The following is a 20,079-nucleotide window of genomic DNA, read 5'->3' as shown; positions in this document are numbered from 1 at the left end:
TAATCCATCTTTTTTTTTTTTTTGAATGATGGAAAATAGGACTAGGTAGGCTAGTGAAATTTTCATGTGAAATTGAGAAACGTTAGTTTAAAAAATAGATTTGGAGAATAATACTAAAGAATTTATAGAGGAAAAAATGGAGATGACATATGACAACATAAAGCATAGCTTAGAAAAGAGAACCCATGTTAATCCACTCATCGAAAGAGTAACGGAATCCAGGGGATCAAATTGGGGGATCATTAAGGATCATTCCTACCTGAAGTGAGTCCTTTACTTATCCAGCAACTAGTTCTTGGCCATCTGCCGAGCGGTATCCCATATAAGATGCTGAGAACAGCTACCAGCTCACGGGAGGCGTGGATGGTCCCTGAAGGAGCCCCGAGGGCAGGACGGGTCCTGAGTCAAACTGTGAAACACACAACACAACGTTAATTTTATTTATCTTTGTTTTCCCACTCTTCTTTTCATAGCCTTCTCCCAGCTACTTTCCCTCCCTGTGGTTCATCTTCTAACTCTAGGCCCCGGGATTAAAAACACTCTAGGAAATATACACGGTGCAGTTGCATCTTAGTGAGGCTTTAGGTCTCCCGATAGTGTTCATGTTTTAAAACTGATCTGTTTCCGTTGAAATGCTTGACTGGCTCCAGTAAAGCAAATCAGAAGAAGGTGGAGATGTCCATCAACAGAAGACGACAACACAGGGTCTTTTCCATTACCTGCCCCCAGGTAAACTATCCCACATCGTATTATTCCTAGGGACCTGAAAGACCAGCTTATTCAACCACGAGCTTGAAATAACTTTGGTTAGAGTCGAAAAGAAAGTCTTGGGTTGGGTCAAGTGCTCCGGGGATTTACACCTTGGAACAGCAAAGGAGTATCTTCTCTGCAGTCTGCTTCTACAAAGACTGCAGCTGGACTGCGCAGAGCAGCACCTGTTAACAGAGGTGAGCCGGCAGAGTGGAGAGGGTCTGGAGCAAAGCACCAGAAGAATAAAAGGGATGGGTTGTGCACTGAGATCAAAAGGCCTGGTGGTGCGTGGACTGGCCGAGCAATGGCGCAGAGGGGTGCCTGCTTGGGCGCTCGAAAACAGTTCTACAAATATTTAAAAGGTGTTAACACCAGAGAAGGCAGGTCCTTAGTTTGCTTCCTTGGAGGTGACATAATGTGAACCAGTAAAGGTGAAACTAAAGAGAGAACAAAGCCTTCAGAATATCAGGAGATATTTCCAACAGATAACTGAGGTTTTTGCGGCATTAGACAACGCAAAGAAATAGGTCCACTGTGCCGACAGCAGGAACTAACAAATGACTCCCCTGATTTGTCAATCCTTGGCTCTCTTGCCTCTCTTATCTGTCACTGAATACTTACTAACCCACCTTCTCCTACTTGCTGCCCAAATGCTTTCAGATTCCTTCAGGTCCCAGCAATGCCACTATACCTACTTTTTTGGCAGAACGTGCTCTGTGTAGCCAAGTTATATAGACAGATACGCTTGAATAGTGGCCATCGCTGTATGTATCCCACGTGCAGCATCTTGGTTAATGAGCATCACTTAGAATCACAGGGTTGGAAGAACCAGAAGCAAGCCTGAGGTAACCGCTCTCATCAGAGAGGCTGGGTGACTTCTCCCAAGTGCACCAGTCTGAAGACTGAGCAGAGGAAAAATGGGCTTGATTCCCAGTATGTGACAATACCTTTTTGTTGCCCAGAATGCAGTGCTCTCTCTGTGTGACAGCCCCAATTTAGTTTTCTTCTTAAAGCTATGATGAGCAAATTTTAGGAAATTTTTTACTTTGCCAGATTTCCGAATTCTTATACTTTCATTATTGCTTAGAATAGATTTACTTAAATTTGCAGATGAGGTTCATTAATGGGAAAATGAGGTTTGAGCGAGCCCACCCGCAGCCTTTCACTGGGGGCGGTGAGGGGGAGGCTTGAGCTGAGAGGGGAGGTTCCCCCCCCACGCCTGGTCCACCCTCTCTGACTAGATCCAGCTTCAGGCGGGCACACCTAAGCCTGGAACAGGAAGACCCTGCGCTGCCAAGAACCCCTGTAGCACTCTCACCACAGTCTGGGACAGACTTACCAAATGAAATATTGAAAGTTGGGACTGTGGTTATTTCTACCGAAAAATTTCACTGGTGACAAGACGGCTGAGGTGGGTGAGCTGCATTGCACGGTGATGATTGGTACGCTTCACCCCTGCGCTCACTCTGTTGACTACCTGTTTGGTTCTCAGCGCTGAGCTAGTCTCCAGGTGACAAGGATGAGTGCCACGTGGTCCCTTCCTTCCAAGAACGTAGGGTCTAATGGGCAGAGTGGAAGCAGAGACCAGTTTATAGCACTGTGTGTCGGCTGCTGTGACTGAGACATCAAGTGCCAGAGAGAGTCCTACAGAGATAGTAAGTCCTATGGATCAAATATGTGTTTCTTATTGTAAGTCACATCAGATGCACAAATGCTGAAAACACGTCAGTGTGTACGCTGAGTACTCCGGAGGTGACCGGATAGCTTGACATGGCTGTTAAAAACAAGGAGACTCTAGATAAACAACAAGGACCTACTCTAGAGCACAGAGAACTATATTCAACTGCTTATAATAACATATAATGGAAAAGAATCTGAAAAGTATACATGTATGTATATGTGTAACTGAATCACTTTGCTGTCCACCTGCAACTAACATGGTAAGTCAACTACACTTCAGTACAAAATTTTTAAAAATAAACAAAAAACAAGGAGACTGTAGTTCAGAGAAGTCAGGTTTCCCTAATTGTAATGCAAAATCCAGAAATCATGGGAAAAATAAAATGTAAAATTGTTTCATTATGCATTAATATACCACGGGAGATACTGGAGGAAGGAAATAGAAAATGAATTAGAAATGAGGATAGAAAGGAAGACATGTAAAATAAAATGAAGTAAAATATAAAGCCACGAAACAAAATAGAATAAAGTAAAATGCATCAGGTGAGTCTGTGGGCAGAGAAGAGTGTGCCTTGAGCTGAGTATAACAGTTTGCGCTAAACACGTCTACAAATATGGAAAAGCTGAAAAGGCAGTAGCAGATTTGGAGACAATGTTTGCAACATATAATAAAGTATTATTTCAAATACGAAAATCATTGTTTCAAATCAGAACACATTCAATAAGAGAAAAGGATAGGAAATCACAGTAGTGGGAATACAGCTGGCCAATAAACATGTAAAACATTACCTCGCTTCACTTGTAATCTAATACGGAATGCAAATTAACACAATGAGATAACACTTTTCACCTATCTAATTGACAAAAAAATGGAAAGTGCTGGTAAACTTCAATGTGAAGCAAATGCGACAGAGTCAAAAGGTTGTCACATACTGCTGGCGACAGCGCTAATTGATGCAACCTTTCGGAGAGTAACACAGCATTACCACAAAATGTTGAATGTGTATCATTTGACCTAGCAATGTTTTAGGAGTCCTTCCTAAAGAAATACTAGCATTTGCTGGCAAATATATTAAGTATGGTACCATTTACAATAACAGAATAATTGGAAATAACTGAAAATCTGTTAATAAGGAAATATGCTAGTATTCGGATATGTTTAGTGTACAAAAAGTAAGTTTTAATACAATAGAGCAGAATATAGCATAGCCACCTTTTTGTTTAAAAGAAATGGAATGTGTATGGGCGCATGGTGTGGCATGTGTGTGGAGTGTGTGCCTGCGCAGACGCACGTTTGGAAGGTCTCCTGTCACCGGGTTGGCAGAACTGGCCTGTGTAATGGGATTAGAACGGAAGGAAGGAAGGAGTTCATTTTCACTGCACACATTTCTATGTCCTTTGAATTTTTATTACAGACTTCTGCACCGATGTTCTGATCTCTGAGTCATGTTTCTCTTTTCATGCTAGACCTTTAGAGAGGAAATGGTGCAATTTCTATTCGAATTCCAACACAAGAGACCTTTTCTCATTGGAACCGCATTTGAGGACAGTGTCTTATTTTGCAGTCTCCTCGCCCCTCCCCCTCCGGTGTCAGAGACATTCCCCATAAAGGGAGTGATTGTCGGAGACATTTGTTTCATAAAGCTTTGCACATAGATGTGATTATGAGACAAAGCAGCGGCACTGCATTTCCTGTATTAAATATCACACTGAAGTAGCACTTGAGATACCAACCAGAAGGTTAAATAAACAGAAAAGGAAGAATGCCCTTTGCAAGAACCAGAGGTCTAGTTACCTTCTCTGTTCAGGACTTGCCGGTGATGGAAGTGGTGGTCACGAGAGAGGAGGCGACTGAGCTATTCGTGTCCTCAAATCAAAGGAATATCTTTCTAGAAGTATGTTCAAGAGTGTTTAATGGGGGTTACCTCTCGGGGCAGGCAAGGCTTTTGCTCTTGCTTTAATTACTTAAATTCATATAATTTTTTTAAAAAGAAGAATAAATTAGAATTATAGGTGAAATGGATAATGGTTTTTACTTTGTTTTTGTCTACTTATCCAGTTTTCTCTAACAAATATATGCTGTTTCTGTAATCAGAAAAAAAACAAAACCCAGTCCTTGAAATGTAACATTTTTCAAAGGAGAACCCACAAGCCTCCTCTGGGGGATTTCTGTAGCCCAAGAAGCCCAGGTTGGTTTACAGAGGCTGTTAACACTTGTATTGGCAGCACTCCCTACTTGTGAAAACTGAAACAGTGTTTTAGAGATATTTAATTAACAGAAAAAGAAAGTGAAATAGTGTGATCTTGTAAAAGAACACAACTTTAGAGTCATACACTTTTTTTTTTCATTGACGTATAGTCAGTTTACAGTGTCATGTTAATTTCTGGTGTACAGCATAGTGATTCAGTTTTATATATATATATATATATATATATATATATATATACACACACACACACACACACACACACACACACACATACACATATATATACCTTTCATATTCTTCATTATAGGCCATTACAAGGTATTGAATGTAGTTCCCTGTGCTATACAGTAGGACTTTGTTGTTTATCTATTTTATACACAGTAGTGTGTATCTGCTACTCCTAAACTTCCAGTTTATCCCTCCCCTCGCCTGTTCCCCCTGGTAACCGTAAGTTTGTTTGCATTTCTGTTGTGTAAATAAGGTCATTACACTTTTGAGGTTGATTTGAACCATGTGACTTTAGAAGGCTGACATAGCTTTTCAGACCCTTGGTCTCCTGACCTAGGAACTGGGGAAGTTGTTGTTGAATCTAGCAGAGAACCAGGTTGAAAGGGGACAGTTCACCAGGAACTGCTGTTCATAGCTCTGCAGAACACAAATGGAAAATGAGAGTTCGTTATCTGCCCAACCTCTCGGAGACCCCAAATGAGCTGTCAGATCATCAAGGCATTTGAGAGAGGGCTGGACTCTTTTCCTGTCTCTGATCATAGACCGTCTCCTGGCAGCATCCCATGTGCACCGAGCCCCAGGGTCCTTCACTTCTGATCACTCTTCTGACTTTTTACCAGTTGGACTTCCCCCATCTTTTATTGCCTTTGCCACTCATCATGTTGCATGCATCCCTTCCAGATCATACCTTTAGTCTTAGCACAAGAGGTCTTGTGCCTTCCTAGCAGCTCAGAGTTTGTGCCCTCCTCACTCTAGGAATCCTGCTCCATACCAGGCTAGCAGACTCACAAAATGCTGTCCCCCTACAACCCCCAACACACATAGACCATCTCTACTGGGCTTCTATTATCCCACCTGTCTCTGTGGTGACTCCTGCCTTCCTCCATACCCATTGCTGGTGAAGGACCAAACATCTTCTCTGTTTGGGGCCACTCTGCCCTCTGATAGTGGAGGACTCACTCACTGTCCAGCTGCACTTGTATGTGAAAGTCCACTTCAATCATTGAAGTTTACACACACAATTTACACTTCATTTTTTATTTTGAGAAAAGTTTACTCATAATCTTACACATTCATCTAAAGAATGATGAATCCTTGATCTTGAATTCTAACACAAACATGAATGAAATACCTCCTCTGAAAATTGTCATGATACACTTTGGACTTGTTGATGGTGTAATACTAAAATATCGCAGTAGCAATGTAAAAAAAAATCAAAGTTGTTCACTTTCAAATGCTGTGAAACATGTTATTTGCCAAAATGCAAACTTTTTATTTCGATGTGAGAAATGGTTAGAAAAAGCAGAATACAGGGTGCTTTTCTCTTCCAAAGAGAAATAGTTTTTTTTACCTGTTACAGTTAAAAATGACTTTTTTTTTAAAGCAATACTTTAAATAGCCGAGAGTTCAGATGTGTTCCATCCTTACTACACGCCATTACTATTCTAACACTGACCGAAGCCCTAAGGATAAGTACTCTTATTGTCCCAAATTTGAGAGACAAGGAATCTGAAGTTTAAGGCGAATTATTCACACTCAGAATTTCATGTGAAAATATTGGAATTCAAGCCAGTACAGCCTGATGCACGTGACCATTTATCTTTACTGTCTCTTTCTGTGTGTTCTCACCACTCCATTGGAAATCTAATTACCTCATATATCATGCCCAGCTTTCAACAAAAGATTATAAAGCCCTGTTAAAAGACAAGGCAAAACACAGTCTGAAGAGACAAAGGAAGCTTCAGAACCAGACTCAGATGCGATACAGATTTTAGAATTATCACATAGGAAATTTAAAATAACTGTGATTAATATATTGAGGGCTCTGATGGAAAAGGTAGACAACGTGCAAGAACAGATGTAATGTATAAGCAGAGAGATGCAATCTCTAAAAAAAGAATAAAAAGGAAATGCTGGAAATAAAAAACACTGTAACAGAAATGAAGAATGCCTTCAATAGACTCATCAGTACCCTGGACACAGTGAAGCAAAGAATCAATGAACTTGAAGAAATATCAGTGGAAACTTCCAAGCTGAAATGCAAAGAGAAAAAAATGAAAAAGTCTATGGGATAATTACAAAAGGAATAACACACAAATAATGGGATGTCAGCAGGAGAAGAATGAGAGAAAGGAACAGAAGAAATATTTAAAATAATAATGGCTGAGAATTTTCCAAAACTAATGACAAACACCAAACCACAAATCCAGGAAACCCAGAAACTACCAACCAGGACAAACACAAAAAAATCTATTCCTAGGCATACCCTATTTAAATTGCAGAACACAAAAGACAAAGAGAAAATCTTGAAAGAAATCTAGAAACCAAAATAAAAACAAGGAAAAGAAAAACACTTCACCTATCAAGAAACAAGGCTAAGAAGTACATCAGACTTCTCATAAGAAACTATGAAAGCAAAAAGAGAGTGGAATTATCATGCAATATCTGTCTTCCTCTGTCTAGCTTACTTCACCTAACATATGTCCTCCAAGTTCACGTTGTAGCAAATGTCAGGATTTCCTTCTTTTTCAAGGCTGAATAACATTCCATTATATATACACCACATCTTCTTTGTCCATTCATCTGTGGATGGGCACTTAGGTTTCTTCCGTGTCTTGTGCTAATACTGCAGTGAACATAGGGGTGCAGATACCTCTTCAAGATTGTGATTTCTTTTCTGTTGGACAAATACTCAGGAGTGGGATTTGCTGGGTACTCTCTGCAGAAGTCCTTGGCTCAACAACACTAACAGGGTAGATGGTGTCCCTTTCTTATAATTTAGAAGAACGAAGCTCAATGAGATTGAAGCTTGCCCAAGTTCTCCAAACTGTTACCAAGTTAGAGATGAGAAAGATTTGAACCCAAGACTTTCTGGCTCCTGTGTCCATACCCCTTTCTTACCACTGAGCTACTTTAAACACACACAGTGTGTAAATGAAATGAATCCTAAAATTATTCCTTCTAATTTATGTATAGAAAGCAGTGCTTATCACTTGTAATCCAGGATGTATTCTCTGAGCAGAAGGTTTAGAAAAGATGGCATTGGAGATGATCTCTAGGTAACCCCAAGAACTCTGAAAAGTGATGGAAAAAAATATGATGTGTTCCCTGAGCCTAGATCTCACACTTGTGGAATTTATGTGATTTGCCCATCAAGGTGGAGAAACAAAGGAGGCACGTCTCAGGTGTGGGGAAGAAAATACCACTCAAAATAGTGGCACCAGCGGGGACACGAGACCCCCTCCGTCCTTGGACGTGAACGGTTGAGGTCTCCTCAGTCTCAAGTGCAGTGAAAGGCAGCCCCAGCCCCTTCCCACAGATCCGACGGCCGCCTAGCCCACGACACAGCCAGGTGACACCTCGGAGAGGAGAGCAAAGGGAGCCATCTACGTGTGACGTGGCCTGGGAGCCAGCAGTAAAACGCCGCCGCTCAGTGTTATTAAAGCAGATCCTTACGTAGCGTGTGGTGATGTACTTCTTAACCCCGTAGATCAGGTTTCATTTCTCTAATCTGAGCTTTGGTTTTTATTTGGGGGCTGGGGGAGGCTGGTAATTAGGTTTATTTATTTGTAGTGGAGGTACTGAGGATGGACCCCAGGACCTCGGACATCCACAAGCTATACCCTCCCGTCATCGGAGCTTGTTAGAGAGGAAGGGGCTCCCTGCAGGAGCGCCCCTGGTGTAGCTGTTCAGAAGGAACGAGGGTGCAGCCGTGTCACCACCACGCAGGGGGCTCCATGGGCCGGGTCAGGGGATCAGTCCTCCTTCAAGGTGGCCGTTTAGCCACTCTGCTCCAGGTGACAGATGCAGCCCTAACCTGGCTCCCCTTTCATCTCACGTGTAGGGGTTGTCAGCCACAAGAGAACCAAGTCAACATAGTTTTCAGCCACTCAGTGAATAAACTCCACTGGCGATGACATTGCAAGGCTAGATGCACTTTGAACTACAGATCTTCCTTGGTGAGATTTGTGCAGGTTGAGGATCATTTGAGTGGTTTCCATTGGAGTCCCTGTTTTCAAATGCCTATCAGCTTTGGTGGAACTACAAGAATCCTAATTCAGTCCCTCACCTATTTCTGTCACTCTTGAACTCTGTGCAGACATTAGGATGTACCTGATGCTCCAAAGAGCGTCTCGGTGTTAGGATCTCCTGCGTCAGGGTATCGCGAAACCTCACTTCTGAGAGCAGTGTGATGGAATATAGATTTCACGCTGGTTGCAAGGTTGGATTAACTCAGAGAAGAAATGGGCACTTGCCCACTGGGAAAGATTTTGTCCTTTTAAGTGTTTTCTTTGTATTCGGAGTTGCCCAGGAAACATTGTGTGGAGTCCAGGTATCACAGGAGTTTTCCTGGTCTGCTTTTGAGACAGCCTAGAGAATCACACCTGCACTTCAAATACTACCTGAATTCTGCGCATCTTTGAGAAGTGATGTGTGGGGTAGAAAAAGTACAAAAGAAATGCTGGTGGGCAGGGGGAGGAAATGACCATTTAAATGTTACCCTGAACTCATTAACTGCTCAAAGCAAAAAGAGAATCATAGAAGTCTGGAAATAAACACACCATAAACCACATTTTCAAATATCGCATCAGGAAAAAATTTGATGAAAACGAATTAGGAAGGGAAGTTGTATAAGCTACATAAATTAAATTTTATTATCTTTGAAGTTTTGCAAACATTTTGAACTGACCTTCTAAAAGTTGGCAAGTTGCCATTAGAAAATAAAAAATTTTCCTTCAGTCCATAAAAGAGTGATCTGGAATTCAGAAATGCACTGTATCCTGAATCGGAAAAAAAGACGAAATTTTTTATTATTTTCTATTTTGATAAGTACTAAAAATAAGATAATCTTACTTTATTGAAACTGCTATTGCTAAGGAAAGATAGTAAGATAATGCTAAATAATGTGCAGTAGGTTTAATCTCAAATTATGAAGAAGTAGACCAATGTGATGATTTTTAGTGAGTGAAGAGTCGGAACTAAAGATTTCAGAGAAACAGCCCTAAAAGGCAGAGAACACAGATTTGGGGTAAGCACAGGGCGAGGCTTTACATCATCCTTTTCTTTTGTGGATTTTTTAGGTACTTGACAGGTGTTAATGAATGACACCCATCCAAGAAGCACACGTTGCCTTAAAATCTGATTTTCTGAATCCCAAACTAAGACGAAGGCTAAATGCCCAGGGGCTTAAGCGAGAAGGTGACAGATACCAGACACTGGTTACTTTAATTAAAGCTCCACTGTCTAATTGGTAGTCAAAACCTAATAATTTACGTTTCAAGGAAAAAGCTAAAGTTTAGTTAAAATGCTCAAGGACTTGTCACATTTAAAACAAACACTGTGAAGAAGTCACCCTCCCTCTGGCAGTGCCCCTGGTGCTTCTCCGAATGGCGGTAGAGTGATAGATATGTTTAACCATTCTGGACATCTGACACCCGGTCTCTGTGGAGAATTGTGATTTCTGCAGGGAAGGGGCTGTCCTTCGGAGCCAGGATGGATCGGGGTCTCTTCCTACTGAAATCGTCCCGCAGCGATGGCCACGCTTTCCAACTGGGCAGCAGAGGACAGGCTGCGAGGCGCAGGCGTCCAGCGCGGTCAGAGGCCGGGCCGCCGGCCTCCCGGAGCCCGCTCCCCACCGGCGGCTGCAGCCCTCCCGCCCGGGCCCCTCCCGCCCGGCCCCCGGCGCTGGTGATGTCATGGGATCCGCGGCTCCGCGAGATGAAAGGGATAAAGCGCAGCCCGCTGGCACCAGGCGCAGCTTCCAGCGCGCAGTCACGGCGCAGCTTGGGAACCCGAGCGCCGGGGAACCGCGGGTCCCGCCTCGCTGCAGGAAAGCAGGAGGAAAACGACGCGATCCGGGTCAAACAAAAGAATCCGAGGGCCGGGAGGCGGGAGGGCGACTACCTGCTGGAAGCCAGCGTTCCTGCTGGCCCTGCGCACACGCAAACCGGGCCTCCTTTGATGTTCTGCAACTGATCACCGGTCAGATTACGCATTTCATCTCCCTGCTCGTCTGCCTTTGATCTGCGGGCTTAATTCCATTTTCCTGGATTTGAAGTTTTGTCTGGGCTTGTGCTGACAGACATTTTTGGGAAGGAGAAGCACTTGGCACAGAGGTGCTGCCAAGGAGAAACTCGGGCGCCGAAAGGGTGAGTCCTGGAAAGAGTTCAGCGCGTTGAAGGTACGGCGTTTTGTGTTCTGTTGTGGCGTTCACTTCACTTTTCCTGCGCGTTCTCGGAAAAGATGCGTTTAGCCCACGGAGCACGAGCGTTGTGCTGCGTGTCCGGGTCAGAGGAAACACGCTGCTCCATGCGGTTTTAGTAGTTTGCACAAAGGGTTTGCAATCTGTCGTGCACATTTTACTTGGAAATGAGTTGCTCCAACAGGACAAAACAGGGAGTGCTAACTTTAGCACACACCCGGCGCTGCAGAGCCCGAGGTCTGGCGCTGTAATTGCTCCAAGTATTTACAGGTCGCTTTACTCGGTAAACAGGCGGAGGAACCCTACTTGACGCCGACGCTTTCCTTGTCTCCTCGTATAAAAGCGCAGAGTGCGTCTCTGGCAATACTGTTTCTTTAGCTTATTTATTCTCTCACCTCCAAGATGTCAACCTATCAAATACATTTACTTACAGTGTGTATTCTCAAGGGACTCACTGGAGAGGCATTTAAGTATGATTAAAGCCCTTTCTTTGTGAAACTGAAGAATTTTCAAACAGTGAGGGTTTAGTTGTGCTAAGTTTGGTTAAAACATCCTCTAGTGATTTCCTGGAACCTAGCACAAGCCTTATGGACAAACATTCACAGGGTTAATATCCTAAATTAACATTTACTTTAAATTTACAGTGACAGCTGTTGTCAGTTAAAATCGGCCAATTGTTCATGAAAACTATCTTTGTAATCAAGTTATTATGTTACGTAGAGTTTTTAATCACATTTTCACTTTGGTTTATGCGCAGCATGGCAAAACCAAAATATATGGCTGTGCTGAATTGGATAGTTACCTTGTTTTGTGAACTCAATGATCACATGTGCGCCTGCACACACACACGCGCACGCGCGCACACACTGTAAAATCTTTACATTGAGATGCAAGAAAATACAGTGGAAATGTAAGAGCGCCATGTTCACATTAGTTCATTGTAATGGTCTAATCTTAAAGTTTTTCGGGTGAAATATTTATCATCACAATAGTCTACTTAATGCCAGCTCAACCACAAAGAAATTGTAAGTGATGAGACCAGTTAGCCATTCGTCTGAAATTCTTATGAGACAGGAAAGGCCTAATGAATCTCGTTTCACATGTGATTAATTTCTCAGAGCCAGTTAATTGCTCTCTCAACTTTCCTCCTAGTATTGGAAGGTGGATAATTAGCATTGTTTGCTTAATTTTGAAACTCTGATTGCTGTTAAGTGAAGATTATTTAAAACCATACTGACTATGTTTTTAAGATGTGTCAGTAAGAATTTAATCTAAAAGATTTAACTGCTGTTTTTAGTCCTGCCAAGAGAGGCATTTAAATTTTTGTTCTACTGACAGTGTGACAAAACATGTTCACAATGTTCTGAATTACCAGCTTAGGTTGATTTTTTCATTTGTTTGCTTAAAAAGTCGTCATTAAATCACAAAAGCAGTAGTAATGTTCACATTAGGATAAAGAAAATTAAACTTTTCAAGTAATGACTGGAGAAGATGCCTAAAGATATAGTATGCTCAAGAACTCGGTCATTTAGTTCAGATTTGAGACTTAAAAATTTTTTAATGACTATTTATTCTGCTACTCAGTTCATTTTAACAAACACAGACTCTCTTCAGCACAAAACAAAAGAGAATTAGCAATTATCTGATTAATTGAGGCTTTGTAGAAAACTAGCTTGGGCAAGTCAGGTCATTGAAAATCCACTTCATTGCCTGAATTAATTCAGTTAATTGTTTACTTCTTGTGTCTTGGTTGAGAAATGAAACAGATTGTATTTGGCTTTAAAAGAAGGATGGCTATCGCTGAAGGGACAGGTACAGTCTCATAAGCCATCTCTTAATGAATTGCCAGGCGATGATCTTGACTGAGGTTTTGGTAGAAATACTTCCTCACACATCCACTGAACGAAACCCTTATTATTACTACATTTTCCAAAGCACTTCCCTATCTGTTGTTTCAATGGCAGCTTTGTTGCTGCAGAAAGTCCAAGTCTTCAAAAGACTTATTTCTAGTCCTGATTCTGTCACTGATTAGCTATGTGACCTCCAGAGAGTCACTTCACTGCCCAGTGTTCTCCATGTGGGAGTTGATCAGATCATCCTCCTGCAGTAAGCAGGGTGGAATTTTTATAGCCATTTTACAGATGAGGAAACTGAGAAGGGAGAAAAGTAACTTGACTTTCTTAACTAAGGTCACATGGCCAGTTTTGCAAGCCTTGGGCTCGTGTTCTTTCCCGTTCACCATGCATACTTTACAACACCTGCTAAAACAAATGCCCTGCTGACCAGAGAGCAGTGTTAGTTTGAAAGATCAAGTCAGCCACTTCCTTCTGCACTGCAGGTTTTTTGTTTCCATGATAGACTTGTCAGTCAACTGGATTAGTCTGCTTATTTCCCAAGAGTTCCTTTTGCTTCTGATTTTCCAAGCAGTTCCAATTAGTGCAACACATAATTTACCATTTAAATATTAAATACCATATTAAAATAATTTTCACAAAAAACTTAATATATCAATGCAATGTGAAATTATATACACTTGTCTGTGTTTGTGTGTGTATGTACACATATATATACACACAAGTTTGACATTATATAGACATCTTTGTGTGTTTCCAAGGAATTGACATTTTCTTAGAGGATGTCAGTGGGGTCCACGAAAAGTTTAATAAAGGTTGTTGTTCCTCCAGGGAGATTCCCAGTGGGATTTTGTGAGATTTGAGCTTACAGATTCAATATGGGCTTGTCCATGTTGTATGTTCCCTATTACATTTGATTATGTTCAGAATCCTTGAACATGTTTTCATGAACTCTTTCTGGGTTTTTCCCTTGGGTAAAAAAGAATATATTTCTTGTGAATAAATGTATTTGTTGCCTGTAAACTTTGCACATATCCACTGTGCTCTCAAGGCCAAATATCTATCCTTCATATCTCATCACTCTCATAAAGATTTCATACAAAGCTTTACAGATTATTACTTATCACAATCACTAGCATTTATTAATTCACTAAATATTAATTCACTAATATTTGAGTACTTGTGGGCCAGGCACTCGACCAGTATTTTTTGGAACACCATTTCATTTAAATTTCTGGCAATTAACTTTGTCAATATAATTACACAGATGGGGAAAGTGAGTCTCAAAGGGATTAAATAGCAAGTGCAGGGTCACAGGGCTAACTGGTCAGGTGGCACCCCCAGCGTCTAGCAGTCTGATTTCAGGTTGGGTCATTTTGTTCCAGGGCTGGGCACTTACTTATTTCTATTGTAAGCAGTCCATAGAGCTGAGCTTGGCAGCCAAAATTTTGGACAAAAAATCGGCTCTAGTTTTTCTTCCTTCCTTCCTTCCTTCCTTCCTTCCTTCCTTCCTTCCTTCCTTCCTTCCTTCCTTCCTTCCTTCCTTCCTTATTTTTACAAGCACTATTAGAATTCTTTGGTAGCGTTTTCCATCAGTTGGCCTAGAATTGTCAGCTGTGAAGGGCCTCAGGATGGGACTCACTCTTCCTCCACTTCAGGACGGGACCACACTACAGCACCCATGCTGGTTTGGTTGGTCAGACTGTGTGGTGGCAGGGCTGGGCCAAGGCACCTGGGGAAGATGAATTTAGTGCCCCTCTGAAGAGTGATTCTTTACAATGTTGTCAGCACCACCTGGAGGCATGAGCTATGAAAAGCTGGCAGGAGGCACCCTGGTGGCTGCACTTAATTTCTCCTTGACTATCACCAGCCATTCAGCTTTGTTCCCGGTTGCCCCTCAGATCCACCCACTTGCTGAAGTCACCACCCAGGTGACCAAGTCTTACTTCCTTAGACTGAGAAGTACTTTGAAACCATCCATTGTGTCTTAACTCTGCTCTTTCATGAGAAGGGGCGGGAGGGGCGTGGGGGTGTTGAGTGACTTTCAAACCATCTCTTCTATCACCGCCCACAGTCTCTGCGAGAGGAGCTTTGATACCCAGCTTTCCCTATCGCCCTAAGTGACCCCCACATCCAGCAGCCTACGGCCTGGCCTCGTGGCTGCTGCCGGCCCGCCTGCTCCTGCACTGAGGCGCGCACTGTGCTCATCAGAAAGGGCAGGAGGAGAGTCAGCAGCCTGCTTCCTCCCTCAGGAGCCACACGAGAAGAGTCTGGCCAGCACCTTGTGTAAACTCACTGAGGCCAGTGCAGGTGCTGCAACTTATAGCAACTTTGCTCTATAAATGTCATGAGTTTGGCATTATGTCAACTAAATGGATACCCATGTTGGCCTTTTCACGTATGTGAGTTTGTGCACCAGCGGTGTGGTGAAGATTGTTAGGATTCGGGGAGCCTGGATTTTGGCTCCTGCTTTGTTATTAACCTGGTATGTGACCTTGGGCAAGTCGCTCCCTGTCAGGCCCTGCGCTGCATGGCAAGTCCATGACTGTCAGCAGCAGGGGCAGGAACTGCTTAGATAGCTGGGTCTTGGTTGTTTTCCGCCTAATTTTCGTGACTATATTTGGCAGATTTTATTACTCGTTGAGATTCTTACCCCCCTTTATCACTTTATTCCACAGATTTTTAGTGAGCACCTACTATGTGCCAGGCAGCGTGAACTAACAGACAAAACCCAGGATTTGCACGTAGCTGGCATGCTACTCCCTTCCCCATGAAATAGTGACTTATGCTAGAAAGTACTAGAAAGTCAAACGACATTCCCTTAAATTTGCTTCCAGTGAGCCTACTTATCACTGGAACTGTTTTTTCAAGAATTTCGTTATTTCATTAGTTCAACTTTTGAAGGAAAATATTCTAAACAAATACACTGTGGATCAGCCTAGATATCACTAAAATCAGCTTCAGAAAGCTAACCCTTAACATAATCTTACAAACAACACCTGTACCAAGATTCTCACAACAGCTTGGCTTTTTCAGTAAAATTTCAACCCGTTAATAATAGTGTTTTAAAGGGACAAAAATGCGTTCAGCCCTAATTCTAAGCATTGATTTCATCCTGAATGAGCCTGGGACTCATGTTCTTTCTGTACCACCACTGCGCTCTCCTTTGGACGCTGTCTTCTGTGGGTGAGTATTTATTACCCTAACCGGCCTCTTCAAAGAGTGAGATGCACTTAAGAGCAGAGGTTCAAGGCTCTTTGTCCCCACTGTCAAATGCTTCAGTTGTCATTGATTTCTGATGCTTGGCATTGTATCCTCTACAAAAGGTACCCCACTGCTAACAGTGGCTGCATTTAGTGAGCACTTACAGTGTGCCAGGCATTGGGCTAAGCGCTTTAAATACTTCATCTTATTTAACAGTGACCAATGAAGCAACTCACTTCACAGTCGAAGAAACAGAAATTTGGGAAGGTTAAGTCACTTTTCCAAAGGCATTTGAGTGTCAGCTATTGAGTGGCAAACTGGCATCCAGGGCCAGATTACGGGATGCCAGAAGCCATGTCGGTTAACAGCAGGGCCTCTCGCTAGAGAGCCAGCCGCCTGACTGGGAAGATCAGTCAAACATACATGAAACGGCGCAAGAACGAGTGGACGATATAGTGTGCTAGTGTCTCTAAGTCTGAGGGGAGGCCAGAGCGAAAAAACATTTTTTCATGGCTGAAGTCAAAGAAGTCGTTCCTGAGCTGGCAGGTTAACTTCCTCTGAGAAAACATTTGTTGACATTTGTGAGAATGCTTGATACCATCAGAGGTGCAAGTTTGAGCAACATATGTCCCTTCTTGAAAGCAGAATTCCTTTTAAGTCCTTGAGGAAGAAAGCTAAGTCGCAGAGACTTCCGGCAGGAGGGAGAACGTGGCCGGTGCTATGGTTGGAGGAAGAAGTTGGAGTCTCTCCTCCAGCCTCGGGGAGACTCATGGGAGTTGTGGCTTTTGAGTTGCTAAGAAGTCAGAGAGCTGAAATAGGGGAGTCTAAAGAGGACGCTGGGGAGCAGAGGAAGGGCAGGTTTAGGGCTCCCTGGAGGCAAGGCATGCAGACCAGTTTAGCCAGAATATAAAGTGTTGGATCTGGAGGAAGAAGCGATAAGGCTGAAGATGTGGGTGGAGCCCAAACTCGGAAATCCCTGACTGCTAATTCAAGGCATTGAGAAGCCATTCTTTAGAGTGAGGGACCTCTGTCAAATCTTTTCATCGGCCAGTGACCGTGTTGAAAGGCAGGAGGAAGCAGCAGGGAGGGAGATTTGACAGCAGCTGGGCTTTTGGGTGAAAGGTGCCAAGGGCCTGCAGGGTGGTGGAGGTGGTGGGACCAAGAGAGAAAGAGGAAGGAAGTGTGAATGTGAATGTGTGACACCTTACAAAGAAGCAATCATTCAGCCCAACCAAGGTGGACAGAATATCCCCTCTGTGCGAGGCCCTGGGAGTCTAAGAAAATAAGATGTGCCCTCGGGAGGGTGAGGTCTAGTTAGACAGGTAACTTCCAGAGAAGAGCGAGCTTGTTCGTACAGCACCGAGTGTGTGTTGGTCCTAGGTAAGGGGACAGCGAGGCCGGGGAGACGTACACTCGCCTTGAGGTTCAGACGAGATTGTGCGTATCATTTGTGAACTCTTAAAAATAAGTCATTATTGCGATTTCTGTTCCAGCCATGTTAGGTTGGAAGTAGACCACCTTGAGGTGGACACTTGGAAGGATATTTTTAATGTCTTTTTCACAAGTACTAGTCCTGCACTCGGCGCTCCCAGTGTGGGATCCCTGGATGGGCTTATCAGTAATTAGCTGTAACAAGGTATTCATTCCTTCAACCAGTATTTACTGAGGGCTACTGTGGGCCTCGGGGTATAGAAAGGAAATATACGGTTTGGTTCCATCCAAAGAGACCCGCAGTTGTGCCAGGAAATCAAAACCAACACAGGAAGTGTGGGCGCCTCTCCACCGACACACTGCGCAGCATTGGGTTGGAGGGAAGTTTGTCCACTTACTCACTGGCCAGATGGACAATGATTGCTTAGGTTTCTCCAGCATTCTACTGCCAAAAAAAGACTTTTTAATGTACATGGTTCTTTTACTCCTTCCACCAAATCTGCGCAGCGGGCTCCATTAGCCCCGCTTCATAAGTGCACAAAGTGGAGAAGTTTTGACCCCGTCCACAATGCGCGTGTGGAGGCACGGAGCCCGAGCCTGGGCTCCCCACGATGCCCGGGGGCCTGGGTTGGACCAGGCTGTGCCCGCATCTTGGCGGTGGACGCACACTGACCTCCGGAGGCTTATGTCCTGTGAGGACCTGCCCCAGAAAAGCGTCGTGAATGATGGGGTGGACCGTGGGCCAGGTCCTGGTGATCTGGACCCACAGTGCACACGTGTCACATCGTTTCCCGGGCCTTTCCGGGCTGGGGTAGAAAGTGACCGGCAGCGCAGAGGCACAAAGGCCTGGAAACAGGTCCAGGGTGGACACATAGGCGCCCCCCTGGCCGCAGGCAGGTACTTGGCACAGCTCTGCCCTTGGTGGTCCTGGTGCGCCCCCTCCTCCCTGCCCAGGTCAGCCTGCTGGATGCAGTCAGCAGCCCCCGCAGCCCCAGGGGCCACCAGTGCCTGGACCGCGGCCAGGGTACCGAAGGGGCTGTTGGAGGCACAGCCAGGAGCCCAGCGGCGTGGGGTGGGCGGGGCTCCTTTAGGGGCGGGGCTCTAGGCGGGCGGGGCCGGGAGCGGCGGCCGTTGCCGGGCTACGGGAGAGCGCGGCGGGCTGCGCTGGGAAGCTCGGATCGTGCGCCCTGGGAGGGGACCCCGGCCCAGCTGCGCACCGCGTGCTGCGCGCCCAGCCCGTCTCCGCGCGCGCTCCGGAGCCTCTGACTGCCGCCCAGACCTGCAGGGCAGCCTCCAAGCACCCGGGAAGGTAGGCGCCGCGCGGCGGTCCCAGCCCTCGCCCCGGCGGATCCGGCGGGACGCGCGCGGAGAGGCCCGCGCGTGGAGGAAGGGGGCGCCGGCCTGGGCTGCTTGCGTGCGGAGCGGGGACGCGCGGACGGGGCCGCCGGAGGCGATCTGTTGGAGGACTGACAGCCAGGAACACCAAGTTGCTGGAGCTGCAGGAACCGGAGGGTGTGAACGCCCCCCAGTCCCCGTGGGCGACAGGAGAGACTGCACTGTCCAGGGAGGATCTTGTAAACAGAAAGTGTGCGTGGTGGTGAAGGTGCGTGAGTGTGTGTAAGTCACTGTGCGCAAGGCTGGCCGGGGCCTGGCTGGGGGCGCTCCAGCCCGGCCCGGAGCCGCCCGCGCGCGTCCCGGCGGGAAGCAGTGTGCAGGCGGGCCTGCCCGGTCGTGGCGGAGGAGGAGGGAGGACACTTAGAGGATGTGTCGGTAGTCCATAAACACGTTCACTCTGCGGAAAAGGAAAGTTTCCAAGTGTCCGCGGTGGGTGTTAGTACAATGATGGGAGGGGCGGCTCTCCCAGCCCTCGTCAGGGTTCTCATGCCATTTCAGGGAATAGAAATTTAGCTAATACACTTGAAGATGAAGTTTGGAAGTTTGCAACACACAAAACCATAAGCATTGTTGGATATTTCTTTAGTTGAAAGTTTAACTCAAACTCTTTATGAATGTGTGGTTTTTACTCCAATGACAGCTTTCCTTTACTAGAAAACAATTTCTTTATATAAACAGGAAACAGTTCTTGTTAAACATGACTTATGCAAACAAAAGAATTTGTTTTAATATGTTGTTACTTCATTATCAGATACTTACAGGCGAAAGGGAGGATTCCATTGCATTAGTTCAGGATTTACCCTGTTGTGCAGTTTCACCGTAGGCTTTTTTTGTCCATGCTACTTTCCTGTAGTTTAAAAATGTGTTTTATTTCAAGCACCACTTACTTATTATGTGATTTAAAGATATGTAACTAGAGGGGGTGAAAATGGAGCCCTATTGTAGAAGACAGTTTTTGACTATTATTTGCAGAGATGTGGGTACTTAAAAAGAATTTTTCTTTGCATAATATTTATCAAGTTCTAGAAATAATACAAAAGGTAGAAATGCAGTTTCATTTTGAAAATACTGCTCAGACATCAATACATGATGCATGAGCTCTGAAAGTCTGTTATATGTAGTCTAG

The 20,079-nt window shown here is 44.4% G+C and overlaps 1 protein-coding gene across 3 annotated transcripts in view; it reads left to right on the top strand.

Moving 5' to 3' along the window:
* The first annotated feature begins 10,611 nt into the window (after window positions 1-10,611).
* Window positions 10,612-20,079, top strand: part of TNFRSF19 (TNF receptor superfamily member 19) — a 68,462-nt gene continuing 58,994 nt past the window's right edge. For 2 of the 3 annotated variants that reach the window (XM_010988748.3, XM_031465746.2), the window contains exon 1: window positions 10,612-11,049. The gene's annotated coding sequence lies outside the window, so the exon portion shown is untranslated. The remainder of the gene's footprint in view (window positions 11,050-20,079) is intronic. The other variant, XM_064493269.1, reaches the window with a different exon arrangement.

Source organism: Camelus dromedarius, chromosome 13, assembly GCF_036321535.1.
Source record: "Camelus dromedarius isolate mCamDro1 chromosome 13, mCamDro1.pat, whole genome shotgun sequence".
Lineage (NCBI taxonomy): Eukaryota > Metazoa > Chordata > Mammalia > Artiodactyla > Camelidae > Camelus > Camelus dromedarius.
Note: the sequence above shows the minus strand (reverse complement) of the source record. Positions and strands in the feature narration are given on the sequence as shown.